The sequence below is a fragment of the Aquarana catesbeiana genome, linkage group LG04, assembly GCF_042186555.1.
Source record: "Aquarana catesbeiana isolate 2022-GZ linkage group LG04, ASM4218655v1, whole genome shotgun sequence".
Taxonomy (NCBI): domain Eukaryota; kingdom Metazoa; phylum Chordata; class Amphibia; order Anura; family Ranidae; genus Aquarana; species Aquarana catesbeiana.
The window spans coordinates 256,222,452-256,243,822 of NC_133327.1; positions in this window are offsets into that span (position 1 = coordinate 256,222,452).

Sequence of the window (21,371 nt, forward strand, 5' to 3'; positions counted from 1 at the left end):
TGCTCCTAATGTTCTTATGCCTATTGCTATTTAGCTTTGATACTGCCAACTTAGATTCACTTCAACCTGTGACGCTGATATACTTCCATGGCTTCAGAGTGCTGGGCTCCATACACTAACATATACTTGACATAGGCAGATGTCAGTCCTTTTACTTTCGGTTTCACCACCTTGGCCTTCAGCCACTGATCTGTTCACCTGCTTTATTTATCACCAGTTTTTTACACACTGTTTTGCATGACACCCTACTGGACATTTCACGTTTGTATTTTACTTTACTGGTATTTGTTCCCTGTGGCATCTGGCTCTCTACTCCCCTCACTGACAGCACCTTGTCTTTTTCTTCATATCTCTTCCTTGTTTTCACTGTCAATCACTGCCCTTACACTTCATGCTCTTTCCAATCCTTTTTTCTTGTCCCCCTCCCTTTTCTTTCCCCCTTTTTCCCCCTCCACCTTCCCCTTTTCCCATTCCTTCCCCGTTTCCTCTTCTTCTTCTTTCCCATTTCTCTGTCATCCCTTCCTTTACTGGTCCCCCCCCCTTTTCTTTTCCTTCTTCTTGACCCGACCCTCTCACATGCGGTATGTTTCATCTTTTTTTTTTCCACTGTCAATTTATTACTTCACTATTTATGACTGACACCTGCTCTTATCATATGAATTTTACCCCCATATTTACTTTACACAGATTTTGGCCGGTGTTTTATATCCCCTTCCCAATCGCCGGGGGAGACCCAGTCGCGTTACCTCGTTGCTGCACACCCCCTGAGGTTTGGGTAAGCAGTTCCATCACTTTATTTCACCTCCCCATTATATAACTGTATGAAACTTTGTATATGGTATTTATTCTTTGTATTTTGTATTTTGATATATTTTTACAGATCCATTGCCCTGTAAAAGTGGTAAAACCGCGAAACATGTCGAAATATCATGTCATCTGAACCTTTTAACTATATGTCTTGTTGTTTTTCTTTTGTTATTTTTGTATAAATACATTTTGTGAAATTTTTATCAGTCATTTGTATTATTAGCTATACTTTTTATACCGCAATAGTCCACTTGCTATTTCTGCTTTGGTGAGTCGGGGGTGGGGTTCGTTCTCCCAAAATTTTCTCTTTAATTAATTTGGACAATGGTACTTATATACTTTGCTTGATTTGTACAGTAAGGCTTTACACTCACCTTTAAATGAGCGTTGAAACGCATGAAACCAGTCCGAGATAGTCCAGGAGCAGCCAGTGTCTTCCTCCAGGCCCGAGCATATGACAGAATGTCCTAATTTTTTGCCAAAGCTGAGTAAATCAGCGAGATCCCTCCTCTCTGATCCAAAGTGTTTGAGCACCAGTGTTCATAGGGGGTGATTTTGGGGGGATCTGTTTTATTGGGCCAAATGGAGTGTAGGAAATGGTATATGTGGGAGAATCAGTATAGTTCCCAGTTGGGCATTTTTAATTTCTTCCTGCAGTGAGTTAAGGTAAGAGGGCCTGCCTGGGAGAAAAAATGACCTTTTCGGTAAAGGCCCTTGTCTGTCCACCATTGTAAGGATTTAATATTCATACCCAGTGGGAATCTTGTGTTATGGAAGTTGTGCGATAATGGCTTCAAGGGCAAGATCAGAGAGTTTTGTGTGTAGAGAGTGGAGCACAGAGCTACAGAGTGGGAGAGGGTAGGTGTCATGATAGCGGGTCTGGATTTCCGTTCACATCAAAGGAGGTAATCTATTGTATTTAATGGAATGGCTCGTCTTTCCATGGATACCCAATCAGGCTTCGTATCCCTTGATAAAACTGTGGATATTTGGGACAGTTGAGCGGCTTGGTAGTACCACCATAAATTCTGCAGACCCACCCCGCCCTGAGATTTTTGTCTAAATAGAATCCTTGTGGGGAGTCTGTAGTCTTTGGTACCCCAGACAAAACTCACTAAAGAGGACTGGAATTGAGTAAGAAATTGTTTCTTAATCGGGATCGAGAGGGAGTGAATAAATACAGAAAGCGGGGGAGCAGAGTCATCTTAACAGCATGAACTTTGCCCAGCCAGGATAGACCACACTTCGAACACCTCTCCAGGTCCCCCATACATTTATGTATCATCGGGGGGTAATTCGCCTGGAAGAGATTGTTGATATCAGGGGTGAGTTTGACGCCAAGATAAGGTATTGTGGTAGGTGCCCATGAGAAGGCAAAGTTGTGTGTAAGCTGTTTGAGCAGGTCCAGGGGAACAGATATATTTAGAGCTATAGATTTAGACATGTTTAACCGCAACCCAGAGATCTTGCTAAAGTTTTGCAGTATTTTATAGACCGTCGGCATCGATGTCGAGGGGGAGGTGAGAAAGAGGAGAAAATTGTCTGCATACAGTGCGCACTTATGTTCCTGATTCCCGCAGAGTACCCCCTTGACGTCAGGACTCGATCTGATTTCTATGGCCAAAGTTTCTATGGCCATAGCAAAGAGGAGGGGGGAGAGCGGGCATCCCTGCCTGGTGCCCCTGCCAATAGGGAAGGGTTCTGAGTATCTACCCATTAGGCGAACTTGGGCGTGCGGGGTTGAATAAAGCAAATATATTATGTATTATGTTCAGGAAGTATGGGCCGAAGCCCCATCGACTCGGTATCCCAGACAAGTAGGCCCAGTCCATTGAATCAAATGCTTTATGCAGGTCTATCGAGAGTAAAAAACCCTTTTGGGGGGGCCCCCCATCCCACTGTGATTGGAGTAATGAAATAATATCTATTGCTCTCCGTATCTGGTCCGGTCCCTGTCTCCCAGGGATGAAGCCCACCTGATCTCTGTGAATGTAGGAAGATATAAAACTCGCTACTCTATTTGCAAGAATCTTGGTCATTATTTTTTATGTCGTTGTTGAAGAGCGAGATCGGACGATAGTTGCCGACCTCACTTGGGTCCTTTCCCGGTTTTCGGGATGACTGATATATAGGCTGAGATCATTTCGTAGAGGGGCTCCATCCCTGAGAGAATTGAAGAACCAGGCCAGGTGTGGGTTCAGAGTTTGACCAATTTTTTTGTAATATCCAGTGGAGAACCCGTCCGACCAGGAGAGGAACCCAATTTAAGTGACTTGATGGTGTCCAAGACCTCCTCGGGAATAAAAAAGCTCTCCAATAGCTCCCTGTGGTCCCTAGTCAGTGATGACAAAGGGAGGTTATCCAGGAATGTGTCCTGAAGTGGTTGGGGGGGAGTTGGCATAGTTTTGTACAGATCAGAGTAGAACTGTAGAAATGTGTCCAATATTTTTGTCGGATTTTGTGTTAAATCTCCCGAAACTGAATTAATTTTGGGAAATGCTAGTATGCGGTGTTTAGGGCTCAGCTTGACAACAATTTTGGAGCCAATCCTGTCTTTTTGGGAATAGTATTTAGCCCCAGTCCATCTAAGGTGTTTCTTTGCCGCAGTTGTAAGGGACAGATTGAGAAGTGCACAAGCTGTGTCTAATTTCGACATGGATTCCGGAGAAGGGTTGTGTTTGTGTGCCTTCGCTAGATGATGGAATTCCTCCATACGTTTCTGGGTATCAGCCCTGTGTTCTTTTTTAAGTTTCGAAGCAAGCTGAATGAATTTTCCCCTGAGTACCAAATTGTGTGCCACCCAAATGGCCGACGGAGAGACCTCTTTGTTATCGTTGTCAAGGAAGTATTCTTTAATAGCTTGCTCAAGTAAGGAGCATTGTATTGGGTCACTCAGGAGGGCCTCATTCAGTCGCCAATGATAGGGTCCCCTAAATCCCGATGGCCTTTGTGATATCAGGGTCACTATCGAATGATCTGACAAGGGAAAATCTACAATCCAGGATCCTCTGATTAACGGGATCGTTGTGGAGTGTGTGAAGATGTGGTCTATCCTGGCAAAATAGCCATGGGGAGCTGAAAAGTGGGTGTAATCTTTCATATGGGGATTAAATTCTCGCCATATATCCACTAGCCTGGCTGAGTGCAGAAAGCAAGCAATTTTAGCGGTTTGTTTAGAGGGGCATTTGGGTTTTGGTTCCCCGCCTGCAGATTTGTCTAGGGAGAAATCGGATGCGGTGTTAGAGTCTCTGCCAATGAAAATTAGACCCTTAAAGTGCTTCTGCACTTTAAGGAGCAGAGTTTCAAAGAAGTGTTTTTGGCCCTTGTTGGCGGTATAATATAAGTATATGTCTCCGCGTCGATAGAGCCGGGCACCAGGAGGTAGCGGCCCAATGGGTCAGCTATAATTTTGGGTTGAGAAAGGTTGATATGTTTAGCAAAGCAGATAGCCACCCCCTTTGTTTTGTTGTCTGCGGAGGCTATAAAAAATTGGGGGTATCTCTGGTGTAGGAACGTAGGTTTATATGTAGCTGGGAAGTCGGTCTCTTGTAGTAAGACGACATCTGTGTGCATGGACTGATACAGTTGGAAGAGCTTCCTGCGTTTGATGGGGGAATTTAGTCCCTGGTTGTTATGAGTGATAATTTTGAGAGTTTGGGGTGTGAGATTTGCATTCGTCATGGATCAGAGGTGAGGGACCTGTGGAAGAAGCATGTATCCTACCTTCTCCTGAAGAAACGTAGCCAGGTAAAAGCCAAGTTGACAGTTGAGTCAATGCCCGGGAACCTGCAGAGCCAGAGGCGGTTGGAGATACTGGAATAACTCATACAAGTGAAGGCAAAGCAGAGAAAGAAAGAGGTGAAAAGAGAGAGAGAGATTACACAAGAAAAATCATGCCTCAAACTGCTAATGTAAGCTTCATAACTTAAATAACATAGCACCCCCCCCCCCCGGGGAAAGGATGTGCTCACCATTCCTTGCCCCATAACCTGACAGGACCGAAACGCCCTGACTACAGGTGTTCCAGGGAAGTCTCCTGGGACACCAAAGATGTCCACGGAGACTGTCGTAGGTGCACTGGGGCCACCACAGCCCCGCCACCTATAAAAAGTAACTTGTATTAAACATTCCTAATGTAAACTGAACAGAGCACCCTATATTAGGAGCTAAAATTAAACAAACAATAACACCGGAAGTCCCGTTCCTGGCCCGGTCGCCATCCAGGCCCCCAGTCCGAGAGGCAGGGGAGCCAGGAGGGCACCCATACCCAGTTCGGGGGAATGATTAAACCCTTTAGCCTATATTGGGGTAGCCCCCCACAAGTATAATTGGTAAGAGCTCTTGTACAACTGCAGTAAAAATCTTGAGGGCTAAGTTGGAGGAGGAGGTAATAGAAACATGTTATACAGAAAATATTAACCTTAACATAACTGTTTCCACCTTACGGTGGGTAGAGGCTTGGGACTCCCTCTATAGGGACTGAGGGAAATAAAAAAAAAAAAAAGGGAAGGGGAAAAGAAGACTCCATATGTATCAAAACACTATGTTAGTGTGGGATGCCATCTAGGAAAGGCAGTCAGCGGTTAAAAGGTGCCCACTCAGGGGCTTAAGGGGTAGACCCTCCAAAAATGCCTAGAGCTGGAGTTCCCTGTTGCCCTATTAGATCAAAATCTGTAGGGTAAAAGGGAAGGGCTTCCTTCTGGGTCAACAGGTAGGAGTAGACAGTCTTGGAGAAGAGCCTCGGAAATGTAGTCCCAGGCTCATAACCCCAATCATGTGAGGAGATAAAGTCACAGACCAGAGCCCTGGTCTATTTGGGATTAGCTTGCTCCCCATGTCGGTAAGTTTTCTTTAGATCTCTTTGAGTGTTGTTTCAGCCAAGTGGGTTGCAGCGGGCTTGCTGGGGGGGCCCCCTAGTGGAAGAGGGGGGTCCCTTGTTGGTGTGGACGAGGGGTATTTCTTGAGCAAGCAGACTAAGGTGTAGCAGTAAGCACTCTCCCTCTGCAAAAGAGGAGAAACTGTAGCCTTTGTTCCTATAGGAGAAGTTCAGGCGGAGTGGGAATGACCATCTGTATGCCATTTCCTTCTTAATAAGGATCTGGAGTAGGGATTTAAGCGATCATCTTTACTGCACTGTGTAAGGAGATAGATCTGCGAATATCTGGATTTTGTGCCCGTGTAAAGGTGAGGGAGTCGGAGCTTCTGGACTTCCTCATCACTTCCTCCTTTACTGAGTAAAAATGGGGCTTTACAATGATGTCTCTGGGGAGGTCATCAGTGTGGGGGGGTTGTAGGGCCTTGTGTGCCCTGTCCAATTCGAGGCAGTGTTCTGCAATATCTGGCATGAGACCTTTAATGAGTGATTTGACTGCTGATTGAACCTCCTTTTCAGATTCGGGGAGCCCCCTGATACTAAAGTTATAGCGTCTCGATCTGTTCTCGAGCTCCGGTGGCTGCTATGGGGCCATCTTGGAAGCTGCCATGCATGTGCCTTCGCTCTGCTGATTTCTATCATCCAATCATATACAAGCAAAAATGCTGTTTTTTATTTTCCTTGCATGTCCCCCTCAGATCTACAGTGACTACACTTCCAAGTGCACTTGCAGTGCACTTGTAGTGCAAAGTGGATTTGCCTTTAGTAAATCAACCCCATAGTGTCTATAGGTAAACCACAAAAATGTAAAAATGCATGAATGATAAATCAATGTGATGAATGCATGTGAAATCAAGGGAAATAGTGATTATGTGCATGATAGGAATATTAAACTAAGAAAACATAATACGTATAAATGCCATCATTTATGAAAATGCATCGATCATGATACATATGTGAAAGAATAGCCATATAAGATGAAAACTCCAATGTAAATGTCTCTTTAATCACTTAAATACCGGGCACTTTCACACCCTTCACCTAGGTTCACACTGACTGCAGGAACAAAATTTTGCGAGTTCAGCTGAACGCGCACAATTTCATTTCCGCATGTCAGTCCCAACTTCGGAGGCGATTTCAGAGACATCTGTGTGGGTTTCTGTACAGAACTACTTTTAAAAATCGGTGCGGCGCCGTAAATGCGACGTTGCCCTGGGTCAGACACTGCAATTGCAGCCGATTGGCATGCGATTTGACATGTCAAATCGCATGCCAAATCGCATCAATGTGAACCAGGGCTTACTGCCCAGACCAATTTTCAGCTTTCAGTGCTGTTGCACTATGAATGACAATTGCGCAGTCATGCAACACTGTACCCATAAGCAAATTTTATCATTTTTTTGACACGAATAGAGCTTTCTTTTGGTGGTATTTAATTACAACTAGTTTTTTTATTAGTTGCTAAACAAATGAAAAAGGACCAAAAATTTTGAAAAAAAAAGTTTTTCTTAGTTTCTGTTATAAAATGTTGCAAATAAGTAATTTTTCTCCTTCACTGATGTGCGCTGATGAGGCTGCACTGATGAGCATTGATGGGACTTATAGGTGGCACTGATAGGCAGCACTGATTGGCACCATTGAGGCTGCAATGATAATCAGGACACTGATGATTAGTGCCCTGAATATCAGTGTAAAAGTCCCGTCACACTTTCCGGTAACTAACTCTCCTCTGCCTATGCTGTGACAGAGTGTGAGGAAAGAAAGGCTGATAACCGGCAAGTTTGTTTTTGATTGGACACGGCTGATCACATGGTAAAGGGCTGCTGTGATTGGCCCGTTACCCTGATATGTGATCAGCTGTGTCCAAAAGACACAGTGGTAACAGAGCGCCCCAATGCGCGCCTCAAGGGGGGCATAGATCTGGGAGGACATTGTCTATGGACGCCCTCCCAGAACTGGACTCTTGCTATGAACAGACTATGTCTGATCTGTATGCTTGTTTCAGGTCAGAAAATACTGAAGCCTAATACTGAAGGCAGTTCAAATTTTTAAAAGGAAGCCACTAATGGCAGTCCACGCTTTGCCTATGTTATAATGAATGTATAGCTGTTGTATATGCACCGCTTTATTAATAGATTTGATATTGTTTAATGCACTGCTCTATTTTGCAAACCCTTCTCCTTTAAGGGGAACCTATACTGAAAGAAACGTGCAGGCTTTTATTGACGAGCTCCTACTGAAAATGCCAGTTGCCTGGCTCTCTCTAGCTTCAATACTGTCTGAGCCACAAACCCAAAATACGGAAGCAACAAGTTACATCAGAGTTAAGACAGAACTTAGCCGCATACATGCTTCATGTCAGTAACCTAACCTAATAAACTAGTGAAACCAGTTTGTGAAGCCTTTGTATTTCACTGCAGCTTTCGTTTAATAAAATTCACATAATCGTCTATTTTATAGCTGGTGTTTGAGCCTGCAAAGCATTGTGCAAAATCTATAGCCATTTAAACAGTATCACCAGAAGCTATACCACTCATGATCATACTGCAATAGACTGCTGTAGCTGGCACTGGGATTGTAGTAAATTAGTCCTCCCCCCGCCCTCCCACGACATAGTGTCGCCATTTGTTAAGTCAGTTCATAGCGAACGATTGAATGCATGTTTGGAAAGAAATTCTGTTCACGATTTACCAGTTCTGGCACTGTGACTGCTATCACAGATTTATTTCTGTTTGTGCTCATCCCTGTGCTTTTGTTATGGGATTTACTTTGGACTAAATCCACTTGTGCGAAAGTTAATTCAATACCCAGTGCTGCTTCAACACTATATATATAAAGAGACAGGTGTAGGCGGGTTAAACCAATTTGCTCTGTAAATGCTGGCAGTTGGAAATCAGTAGTAGAAACATTTAAAGTCATACCATCTACTATTAATTGCATTAATGTAAAATTGTTCATGGAAAGTTATTGCAGTATTACAACACATTAACTGGTTTAATCAAGCTGGGAATCAAACACTGATTATTTAAAAATTGCAGCATCCTGAAAAAATTAGTCAATCAATTAATCAAATTTCAGTTAGCGCCGGTTCACATTAGAAGCGGCACGACTTGCAGGTCGCCTCACCGAGGCGACCTGCACACGACTGCCGCGGCGACTTGCAAGACGACTTCTGTATAGAAGTCTATGCAAGACGCCCCCAAAGTAGTACAGGAACCTTTCTTCTAAGTCGTAGCGACTTGCGTCGCTCCGATTAGAACGGTTCCATTGTACAGAACGGGAGGCGACTTGTCAGGCGGCTAGGTCACCTGACAAGTCGCCCCCATGTGAATCGGCTCTTACTGCAAAAAAAAAAAATTCAGTTGATTGCTATGTGTCACTTTAAACAATGAGGTTGTTTTACTAATAGTGGAGAGTGCAATATTTGGTGCAGCTGAACATGGTAGCCAATCAGCTTCTAACTCCAGGTTGTTCAATTAAAGGATAAGTTCACTTTTTTAAAAATAATACTAAATGCAGGTATTTGCAGGTAAAAAAATGTGCACTTAAAGTCTTGTTTTTGGAGGGGGGGAGCATTGCACCAGCGATCATCCGATCAGGTCCTTGTACAATACGTATATTCATAGCAGACACGAATACAGCATGCTTTAATCTATGGGCCCTCCGATCCGCCCAGACAGAAGGGGACGGATCCGCTTCTGGTTTTTTTGGGGGGGGTGGATGGATTGGAAGTAGGCGGGTGTAAACGGACACAAGTCTGTTTTCATCTGCTGACCCATAGAGGTGAATGGAGGGTCTGATTGGGTCTGCCTGAAAAAAATGGACAGGCGGACCCGATTGGACCAATTGTCTGAAAGGGGCCTGACTGATGCGCCGGTGGCTTTCCTGCGGATTACTGTAGCTGCACTTTGCCATAGACTTCTATTATATCCTGCAGGTGTGGTCTTCTTTCTGAAAGCACACCAAAACTCCTGCATTCATGAGTTTTGGTGTGCTTTCAGAAAACGCAAAGCCCTTTCGTGCTCCTATCTTGACCAAAGCCCCAAGCTGCCAGCACTAAGCTCAGTTATAAAATACAAATAAGGAAAAACATGCATCTTTCCCTTATTCTAGTGCAGCGCTATCGCACATGGCATAAAACCTCATTTTATAACAACATTATATATAAAAAAATTACTTACATTCTGTACTTAAACATATGCATAACCATGTCCAGCAATCACCACTCTGTACTTTCCCTTAGTGTAAGTCCATATTTCTAGGGCACTGCCTGGACAAATACTTCACAGTTCCCCGATATGAGTCAGTAAGCTCTGCTCGGAAGCATTGAACTTCATTTTCTCGGCTCGGCGTAGTGTTGTACATCACAGCGTTCTTGACGGTCGTAAGTTCAGCGAACTTTTGCATGACCGTGTGTATGCAAGGCAAACTTGAGCGGAATCCCATCGGAAAAGCCGTCATATCTTTTTCCGACGAGAAGTCTTATCGTGTGTACTCAGCATAAGAATGCATTTGTGAAAAGTGGTTGTCAGACCACAATTAGTGGTGGTAAACCATGCCCTAGGACTATGGACCTACACTAAGGGAAAGTACAGGGTGGTAATTACTGGAGATGGTTATGCATATGTTTAAGTACAGAATATAAATACATTTTTTAATAGCTAGTTTGAATTGCACTTTAGATTAACATTATTCATTGGCACTTCATTTGTTATATCTTCACCGTATGGATATTATAGTGTGGATCACTATATTATGGGGATCACGTGTGAATATTATTAATTATTAGACACTGTGATGACACTGATTTATTGACATTGTTTTCACTATTTTATGTTTTTTGGAAATGCGTGGATTTCTGTGTCGGTTGTTTATTTATAGAATTTAAATATGTTTATATAATTATTGGTCATGCTGAATTTTGATACTTACCAGTTATTTCTGTAATTGGGGAATGGCAAGAAAGAGAAAAGGGGGAGCCCCTGGTCGGACTTTAGAGGCATAGCAATCCTAGGGAAGCATAGTCAAAATAATAATATAATAAACTTTATGAAGTACAAATGCATACATAGCAAAAACATCGACAAAAAGTTAAAAAATCATCTATACAGGAATATACATGATAAGAGCCCCGATGCGTCTACGCGTTTCGTAAAAAACTTCTTTAGGACACATGCAAGTTTCAATTAATGCAAGAAAAGGTCTCACTAAAACACAAAAAGAAAAAGTAAATACAGAGACAATTTAATACCGGAAAACAGCAGATGAGACTCAATAACCTGTACACAGGGATCAGGTACTATATTGGTTAACCAAGTTAACTTATGAGGAGGCTTTCAAAGATTCAAATGATCATAGTTCAAATTTTTTCTCTATAGATGTAAGGGTCTTGTCAATGAAAGTAGGTGACCACCATCTAACAAACAGGAAAAAAAAATGTAACTATGATCATTTGCATTCTTGCATTAATTGAGACCTGCATGTGTCCTGAAGAAGTTTTTTACGAAACGTGTAGAAGCATCGGGGCTCTTATCATGTATATTCCTGTATAGATTATTTTTTTAACTTTTTGGTGATGTTTTTGCTATGTATGCATTTGTACTTAATAAAGTTTATTATATTATTATTTTGACTATGCTTCCCTAGGTTTGCTATGCCTCTAAAGTCTGACCAGGGGCTCCTTATTGAACCCCCTTTTCTCTTTCTTGCCATTTAACTTTTCGGATGTGCCTATAGGAGTGGTTCCTTTTATATTTTGTAATTGGGGAATGGCACTGCACTACAATATGGGAAATGTGTATACTCAGAAATGTTGCAATAACCTCTTGCTACCCACGTAACAAATATGTGAGGTGACAAGCAGGGTGGTCCTTAGCACCCACACACCACACATATGCATCCATGGGCAGCTGGGGTTACTGTGCCGTGGGGGCATTTACGGGACCGGCACCCAATCATGTAAACACTGTGACAGACAATCACAGTGATTTCGTGATTGGGCAGTCCTTCCCAACCCCCAAGCATAGAGGCCCTGTTAAAGTAACTCTGGGGCTTAGCAGAAAGCTGTAACACACCTCAATGCATTGAAATTTGGGTCATGCTGTATTTTTTTGTGGTGCACTGCAGCCCACATTGGTGGTTTGCAACATAGATGCCTGGTGGAGATGTGTTGGGATGCCATGTGTTTTTTTCTTTCAGATTGGGGTATCCAGCTGATAAGCACTCACTGCTATACGGCAAAATCTTCCGGTGAATATTCAAGGCAACTTAAAGACCAGAGATATTGGAGGATCCAAATCTCCCCGCAGAGGACTTTTTTCTGCCTGCTCGTATGACCCCGCTCTTTAGGGGGTCCATCTCCTCCGGTAAGGGTCATCATATACAGAGCTGTACACCTGAGTTGTCTTTCATTTTTGGCACTAAAGCACAAAGTTTACCATCTGGACTCTGATACCTATTGTGGATCATATCATTCACATTTACAAGTTTATTCATTATAATTTAAGGGAACACACGGCTTATTGCAATATTTTTTTTTTTTTATGGACACCTTTTTTTGACTAATTAATTGTCATATATTTTTGATTTCAATTGTTGCTACTGGTGATTTTACTATGTATTTATTTGTTTATCACTTGATTGATTTCAGGATGCACCTCTGATCTGGAATTTATTTCAGGTCTTTGCATGTCATTCATTATTTTCTTGCACAAGGAAGAATTAATTTAGCGCAACTTTTTTATACACTAGTTTTGAGTATTACCATTAGGTATTAGATGGTTTATTGTTGCTGCTTTTTGTTTAATAAGTTGTTCTGTCCGAGCGCGGTATTTTTTACATTTACTATGGGTGTCAGCATTGGGCTGGTGTGATCATTACCTTAAAGAAAACTATGTTGTAAAAAAATACAGTGACTGCTATTTTCACCTCCTCCTGAAAATGCTAGTTGCCTGGCTGCAATACTCTGATACATTGACTCATAGCAAGCATATAGATCAGGAAAGTGAGATTAAGGTCTAAATCAGGGATATGCAATTAGCAGACCTCCAGCTGTTGCAAAACTACAAGTCCCATCATGCCTCTGCCTCTGGGTGTCATGTTTGTGGCTGTCAGAGTCTTGCTATGACTCATGGGAGTTGTAGTTCTACAACAGCTGGAGATCCACTAATTGCATATCCCTGGTCTAAATGATGTTTACATATTTCAAGGCATTGAATTATAGAGGACCAAAGTAATCGGATCAGCATTACAGCCATGCAACTTGTAATGTCAAGAGAAGTAGTTAAGAATGGCTGCTAACATCCTTCCTTTCTACATGATTCCTGTATAAAAGACAAGTAGTACTGATAACAACAACCTCTAAAGTGTTTTCAGGGGCCGATTTTATATGCAGACCTAATTATTTCCACTGCCTTGAAATGAAAATTCCATAATTTCTAATTCGAAATGGTGAACATTAAAACTCTATGACATTTACAGCAAAATGAAACATATTACTTGTAGATTAAAGTAATGTTTTCACAAAAAAAACTTGCCACAGCCAGAAAATATCCTTCATGAGCAATTGTTTTTACACATTTATTACAATGCCATTTCATCGAGTTCCATTCTGTTAACATAAATGATTCTGGACTTCACAAATCATTCTGCACTTTGTTCTGTCTACATCTTATTCCTTGTGTTGCAGTATTTTGGAATAATCATACTTATAAAAGCATAGCCATTAGCAGTAGTAATAATAATTTAACTCATAGTTCTCTTTTTTTTTTTTTTTTCTGATGCGCAAACAGCGACGTGGGAGTTGGCTATAGAGGCAGATATTCTCCCATAGAGTTCCTACATTGTTTTTTTAGTTTTCAAAAGAAGAAAGGAACAATGTAATTATTGTGATTATTTCCAGGCTGCAGCTGGCTAGACCATTGCTGAGGCAGTCACAAAGCGATAATGAAAAGGGATGCTTACACTACTGTGTACTGCATTGTAAACCTGCAAAAAAAGAAAAAATGATACATGCTGAAAACATTGCCCTATTTTTCATCCGTATGCCAATCAAACTATGCTGATGTTAACCCTTTAGGCTGGGAAAGATGTATGCTCCCCCTGCTCCCCAAATAATTATTGGATGCTGATGTTAACCCTTTAGGCAGGGAAAGATGTATGCTCCTCCTGCCCCCAAATAATTATTGGTAGTCTTTCTATGTCTGCAATGGCCTTGACTGCAACCATCTCTCTGTTAGTAAATAAGAATGGGCTCGGGCGTGTTCGGATCGAGCCTGCCAGGAATCCGGCACTGCACACCACCAATCATAGGCAGCGTGTGTATGTGCAGCTGCAGGTCAGGAAATGCCTCACTGCCTATGATTGGCAATGTGTGGTGTCGGCTTCCTGGCAGGTTCGATTCCAAACACGCCCGAGCCCATTGCTATTAGAAAAGGATTCTGCTCCTGAGTAATGTGCGATTAAACAATTTAGCCCTGGCAATGAGCATGTAAACCCAAAATCTATTTTCCATTATATATGGCATCATGTCTGACTATATATAGTTTTCTATATAAATACTATATACACTATATACAGTAAATACATGTTTTTAATCTATTGCAAAGTTTCTTACCCTGAGATCTTGCCAGTAACAGCACTTCCCCTTGCAGGCTGACCAAGCTGAGCTGCTGCCTCACAATAAGTAGGAGTGTTGCCAGCCTGCTGCGTGGGCTCACTTTTTTGGCCGTTGGGCTGCCTTTTAAGTCCATCAGACACTTAACAATATTAATTTCTTCCCGTCCAGTCTTGTATCCCTTTAACCTGGTCTTTATGTAAGGTGGACCTACCCAATTATGTGACTACTGTCTTAATTGGGAGCCCATGCAACCAGTTCTTTTGCTATGCTAGGAGCTTGAGATGATTACACTCTCAGCACATAAACCATGTCCATCCATGTACTCATGTGTGGCACGTGAGCATTAAAGACTATCCTCTTGCCACCGCACATATGCATTACTTGGGCAGAAAGAGGATAAGAGAACCTGCTGCCCAAGAGCTTGATGTCTGTAAAAGCTCCTAAAAGCTTGTAAAAGCTTTAGACATTTTTACAAGCGTCAGGCATTTTTTCTGCAAAAAAGCTGCTGGCTTCTAGGAGAGTTAAAAAACGTCCTGTGTGCATGATACCTTAAGCACCACACATGTAGCTAGTGCAATTATCAATGTGTTTAAGGTATAACAAAAGCCAAAAATATTTATGAAGGTCAGGTTAATATAACTCAGGTCTTTTGGCACCTGTGTCCAATTGGAGCGATTCCCCTTTAATTTGAGTTCCATAGCCACCGCAGAAAGTGAGGAGAAATCTCAAGTAGCCACCTGAGAACTGAAAGTTTTGGTGAAAATTGGTCACTTTCTGCTACTTTAACAATAGGCAAAAAAAAGGATGAACCTCCCATGGTGACATTAAGCTATGCCTGGAAAGCTGCTCAAAGCCAGGGATACTGTATCCATGATCTACAGGTGAAGGGGTTCAGGCTGTATATGCCCATCCAAAGCGATATGTGCAGTAAACCAAAAAAGTGCCACTCTACTAGCCAGCCACCATGACATGTGAGCAAGGATCGGCCTCAGCTTCCATGTCTCTGACAGGAAACCACACATGTTAACACAGTTTGCCACGGTGGATGAGGCAAAATGCATCAGTAGCGTAGCCTGGTTTCTTGGCGAAGACATGTAGCCTGAAGCTGATTCTTACTCACATGCCATGGCGGCTGGCTGGGAGATGTGCACTTTTTTTGTTTACTGCTCCCATGGTGACAGCTCCACTTCCAAAATCTAAAGCAAAATAAAGCAAAATTAGCCTTTGTAGGCAAAATATACATAGAAAAACACTTACGCCAGGACAGGCTGTAGCCCTAATGTTTTCATAACTCAAACTATATTTTTTTGTGCTTAAAACTGTTTCAAATGCTATCACAGTAAAAAAAAAAAAAAAAAAACTTTTTTACAAAATGGTTTGATTCCTTCCTTATGTGACTGTCACTGTACATGTACATGTACATGCTTCTGCAGTCAGTGGTATTTCTACAGCACCACCACCTCATCTTTGTCCTTATACACATTATCAGTGGAAGAGGAGATACACAGTGGTCTACATTTAGGCTTTGATAAAGTTTCAACCTTGAGGTCATACATTGTGGTATCAACATGTTCAAGCATTTGTTGAGTAATTCTTCCTGGGCCTTCCAACATTGTAGCGGAAAGTTTGTTACTAAGATCAGTTTTCATTAACTTAACAGATGAAAACACACGTTCCACCTCAGCTGTCTCATGGAGAAGGGAAAGCATAGTTTTTGCAAATTTTAGCAGATGTTGGAACTTTCAAATTGTCCTGAAGGATAATACAGCACTGAAGAGCAGATACAAACCCACAAGCACAAACTGAACCGCAGAAAACGATCTGAAAGCCACGAGTCTGAAAAAGTGCAAATAGTCTCTCACCAAACTTTTACTAACACGAGATTAGCAAAAGGAGCCCATAGGTTGCCGCGCTTGGTTCGTACCTGCCCTTTTCTTGTCTTGTCGTACGTGGTGTACGTCACCGCGTTCTTGTCGATTGGATGGAAAAATGTTTTAAAATATGATTTGTGCTTTAAATTCTGGCAGAGTGCCAGAGAATTTTTTTGGGGGGTCCCCAAATCATTTGGAACTCTCCCTCCACCCAACTGCTAAGTCAGCTGATACAAATTCTCTATCTATCCTCAATCATCTATCTGCTGACTTTGCTAAACCCATACACACTATACCCATCTCTTTTGTGGTCAGATGTATGGATGAATTCCCAAAAGCATGTAGTGCAAGGGCCTGCCTGTATACTTTCAAATGGTACTGTTTAAAGTTTTTGTATCCTATTATTATCTTGAGAGGTAATAGCATAATTTCCAAATGTGCTCAAATATGTACAGTGTGTATTTATATCTTTGTATTATGACTTCTTACCTGTCCAGTGGGCTGTCAATAGTGTAACTAAGGAGGGACTGGCCAAAGTAACACACGTTATTTAGGCATTTATCTCTCAATGAAGTGGAGAGAGTTACCTGTCCAAGAGCCCCCCCCCAAAATGTTAGAAATGGCCCATGAGAGGGGGGGAGGGGGAATCTGATAGGTGTACCTTATACTTTGGTCTTTAAAAAATTCCCTCAAATAAATGTTATCTTGATGTTGGCCAAGAATGTTTGTGTCTAATCTGCTTTCCCTGTTTATGTGCAAAATGACTAATTTTTTTTCTTGCTTGACTCCACAGTTTCCTTCCAATCCACAGGAATGGCAGACTGTGCCCTCCCACTTTGCCCAGCGGTGGGACTTTCCTAACTGCGGAGGGGCAATTGATGGGAAACACGTCCACATCGTCCCACCACCCAACTCGGGGCCATACTATTTCAACTATAAGGGGTTCAATAGTATTGTGATGTTGGCGGTGGTGTCGGCTACTTACGAGTTCCTGTATGTTTACGTGGGGAAGAATGGCCGGATGTCCGATGGTGGAGTCATCGCCCAGACGGAGTTCTACAGGTGTCTCCAGAATGGCAGCTTGGACTTGCCACCACCAGAAGACAATGTGGAAGGACTCCCATTCGTCTTCGTTGCGGATGAAGCGTTTGCGCTGGGGGACCATCTTATGCGGCCATTCCCGATGAGGACCCTCACCCTGGACCAGAGGGTTTTTAATTACCGGCTGGCCAGAGCCAGAAGAGTGGTGGAGAACACGTTTGGAATCATGGCCAGCTGGTTCCGCCTATTTCTTACACCCATACACATGGCGGAGTACAAACTGAATCATATCATCCTGGCGTGCTGTGTTCTACACAACTTTTTACGGCAACATTCTGACAACTATGCTGGCTCAGTTGTGCCTGAGGCCGGAATTCTAAATGAAACAACCCTGACGGCCCTTGAAAGTGGCCGTCCTGGCTTGCCCCCCCGAGTGCCCGTGATGTCCGGCTAAGATACCTTGATTACTTTGTGGATAGGGGGGCTATTAATATGCCAGACAATGTCTGAAACCTTTTTCAAATAATAAAAAAAAAATAACTACTAAAATCTTTGTTGAAATGTACTGCTTGTGTTTCTTTTAGCTGACCCTGACAGAAATGTGGTGAGTCCTGAAAATGGCGTGATTGTGTAACATTACAAAGCACTGTTGGGTGTTATTTACTAAAGGCAAAGACACTTTGCACTACAAGTGCACTTGAAACTGCACTTGTAGTGCAAAGTGGATTTGCACTTAAGAAATAACCCCCATTGTCACTGAAAACACCAATTAGAGCACAACAAAAGTTTTGGAGTGTTGAAACAATAATCCACACATTCTTGATTAACAATCTTTTTAATACCAGCACAATCACATGTGCATTTAGAATTTTTTTTTAAAACAAACCAACATGTTTGTTGTATAACAATTTTTGGGGTCACATTAGAAAAAGTAGCAATGTCCATTTAAGATAAAACAGGCATGTTTAAAACCAACAAGAAAGACACAAATCTTGAACTTACAAAGTTCACATTTGGGAGTACTTGAAGGCAATATCAGACATGAGTATTTACAAACTGTGTTTGATATTGCGTTCAGATGGGGTAAAGTCACCCCAGGAAAAGCCAAATTTTGAAGATGCACACAAATTGCTGAATGTCAACATGTGTTAGCTGCCATCACGGGGATCAAGGGACGTGTTTTTGGGGTGCAACCCCTACCTCACAGCTACTTTATTATTGAGGAAGGGGTTGCACCCCCAAAATGCGTCCATTGATCTCCCGTGATGGCAGATAGCACATGTTGACACTCTGTGTGCATCTTCAAAATTTGGCTTTTTGCAAATATGTCAAAAAATTGTATAAATTTTTAGCTCACAAAAAAAAGGGATTTGGATTTGTTTTAAACTCTCCCTAAAACATCAATGATGTTCATCATTTTTTTTTAACATCATTGATGTTTTTCTGGATGTTTTCCAAGTCCGTATTACACCCCATGATCTCCCCGATCAGGATCTGTGCACTTTCAGAGGTGAAATGCCCTGGATCCACAACATCACGATCACCTAAAAAGATAGAAACAAAAACACACCATGTATTATAAATATGTCGGCATCCATCTCTTACCTGAGCCTATGGTCGCAGACATTCACCTGTTGTGGTGACAATTTCCACCACGTCTTCCTCCTCCTGCTCTGCTTGGCTTGGGTGGATTTCCCCTTTTTCCAGAGGTGGGGGGTCTGCGGTCTCCTCGGATGAGGGGTGTCCTCCGAGTCTTTTATCCCCTATGTAAAAACAAATAGGTATACTTAGCACACAGATATTTGATGGCAGAACTATAAATATGAAACATTGCTTGGAAGTGGGGTACAATTGTCTATTTTGGCAGAGTTCCAAACTGTTGAAATTTTATTGTCCTTTGTCAAGCTTGAATACTTACCTGTTTAGTACAAGCTTCACAGATGGAGACACCCCTATAGTATACACTAGAGCACCTGTGTGGGGCCCCCTAATAAAAAGGGTGTTCTTGTGTCCCACACTAGTACTCCAGAGTCCAGATGTGAAAACTGCTGCTGAGTGTCCTCTCCTTACACAGAATCTAGTTTGCATTTCATTCTAGTTACAAACCCATCTACACAACCAAATTATTTTCAGACAAGTAGGCCATAAAAAATGTTTTAAAATGCATATGGCCAAAACAATGATGTGTTCTAGGCCGAACGAACAATGTTTCATACGAACGAATAATGTGCCCATGAACATGAAAGTTGCCATTTTAAACTGTACAACAGTAAAGAAAAGCACATGAAGCAGCACGAACGTTATAAAAATAAAGAATAGGAACACAGGACAACTACTTACTTTTTTGCAGCACTCTCCGGAGCCTTCTGTACTGCTCATGCTCCCTTAATTTGAGGTCCGACCACCGCTTCCTGAGCTGATCTTTTGATCGTCGTACCCCGAAATTCTGGTGCAGACTTTTGACCACTTTCGCCATGATCTTGGCCTTTCTGACATTGGGGTTGGGGTAAGGTCCAACACTTCCCATCATAGTCTGCCTTCTTCAGGATGTCCACCATCTCCAACATCTCCCCAAAGGACATATTTGATGCCTTAAATCCTCTCCTTCTGGATTGGGACGTTTCTGGCTCCGGGCTTTCCTCCTCCTCCTCCTTTGTTGGTGTAATTATCTGACACCTGTTCAGTCTCCGCCATGTGCTCTTCCCCCACTGCGCCGGGGAATAGACTAGAAAGAACGTCAGGGGCGGGCGGAGTTTCACGCATGAGCAGTGTCTATAAAGCGTAACACGCTTGCATAGTACGTACGATCTGTGAGCGGAGGAAGGAGTAACGGAGGTGCCGATCGTGATAGCGAAGGTAAGATTTAACATTGGGCCTATACTGCTTCTAGATTGAGGCCTGTATTTGCACAAGTTTAGAAGACTTTAGGCTGACATTAGGGTTTGTCTTGTGTTGTGTCTTGCAGTGAAAATGGATATCTTAAAGGTTTAGGACTTTATGCCAATCTTCATTGATATGTTCAGGGAGCTGCCCTGTCTGTGGCAGATAAACCACCCTGAATATAAGAACCAAACAAAGAGGAAGGCAGCGCTGGATAAGTTGATGCAATTTGTGAAGTCGGTGATCCCCACGGCAGACATCATCTATTTGAAGATCCTAATTGGTGGCCTGAGGAGTACATATCTAAGGGAGCACAAGAAGGTCCAGGATTCCCAGAGATCAGGAGCTGCAGATGACATTTATGTCCCCAGGCTGTGGTACTATGATAGGCTGCATTTTCTGGCAGGTCAGACTGAACCCAGGCCAGCACTCTTCACTCTTCCTTCCACGCTTCCTTCCCCCCCAGCTGAGGCTTCTGATGTCCAACCTGGGCCTTCCAGGCAGCAACATGTGGAGGAGCCCAGATTGAGTCAGGTATAGCATTCTTCTAAAGATTTCTAGTTGTCCAATCAATGATGTTAAATAGATGTTAGTTAGGAGTACTAATTTATGATTGTGATTGATGATGAAAAAACTAAAACCATGTCCCTTTTTCATACACAGGGAAGTCTCAGCCAGGAGGTGGCTGGGCCAAGCAGGCTGCCTGATATCCAGGTCCCTCCCCTACACCTTCAAAGACAAAGTGGCAGGAAGAGGAATGACCTGGAGGATCCTGCCATAGGCCTCTTTTGGAAGGCTACAGAGGCCCTCAGAACACCCCACAGTGTGGAGGAGGACTTTGCTGGCATAACTGCATGCAAAATTATGCAGATGGAGGAGGGCCAACGACTCTTATGTGAGTTTTTAATTTTGGAAGCTTTAAATAAGGGGTTGAGGGGCCAACTCACATGTGCAACCCACATTTGTCACCTCACCCATGGTCCTCCTCCTCCTCCAGGTCCTACTCCTCCTCCTCCTCCTCCTCCAGGTCCTACTCCTCCTCCTGTCACATCTAGAACACCAGAGCCACAGCCGGGAAGGAAGCGTGGAAGGAAGACCAGAGAGTGATGACCTGGGTTCAGTCTGGTCTGGCAAAAATGCAGCCTGTCATAGTACCACAGCCTGGGGACATAAATGTAATCTGCAGCTCCGGATCTCTGGGAATCCTGGACCTTCTTGTGCTCCCTTAGATATGTACTCCTCAGGCCACCAATTAGGATCTTCAAATAGATGATGTCTGCCG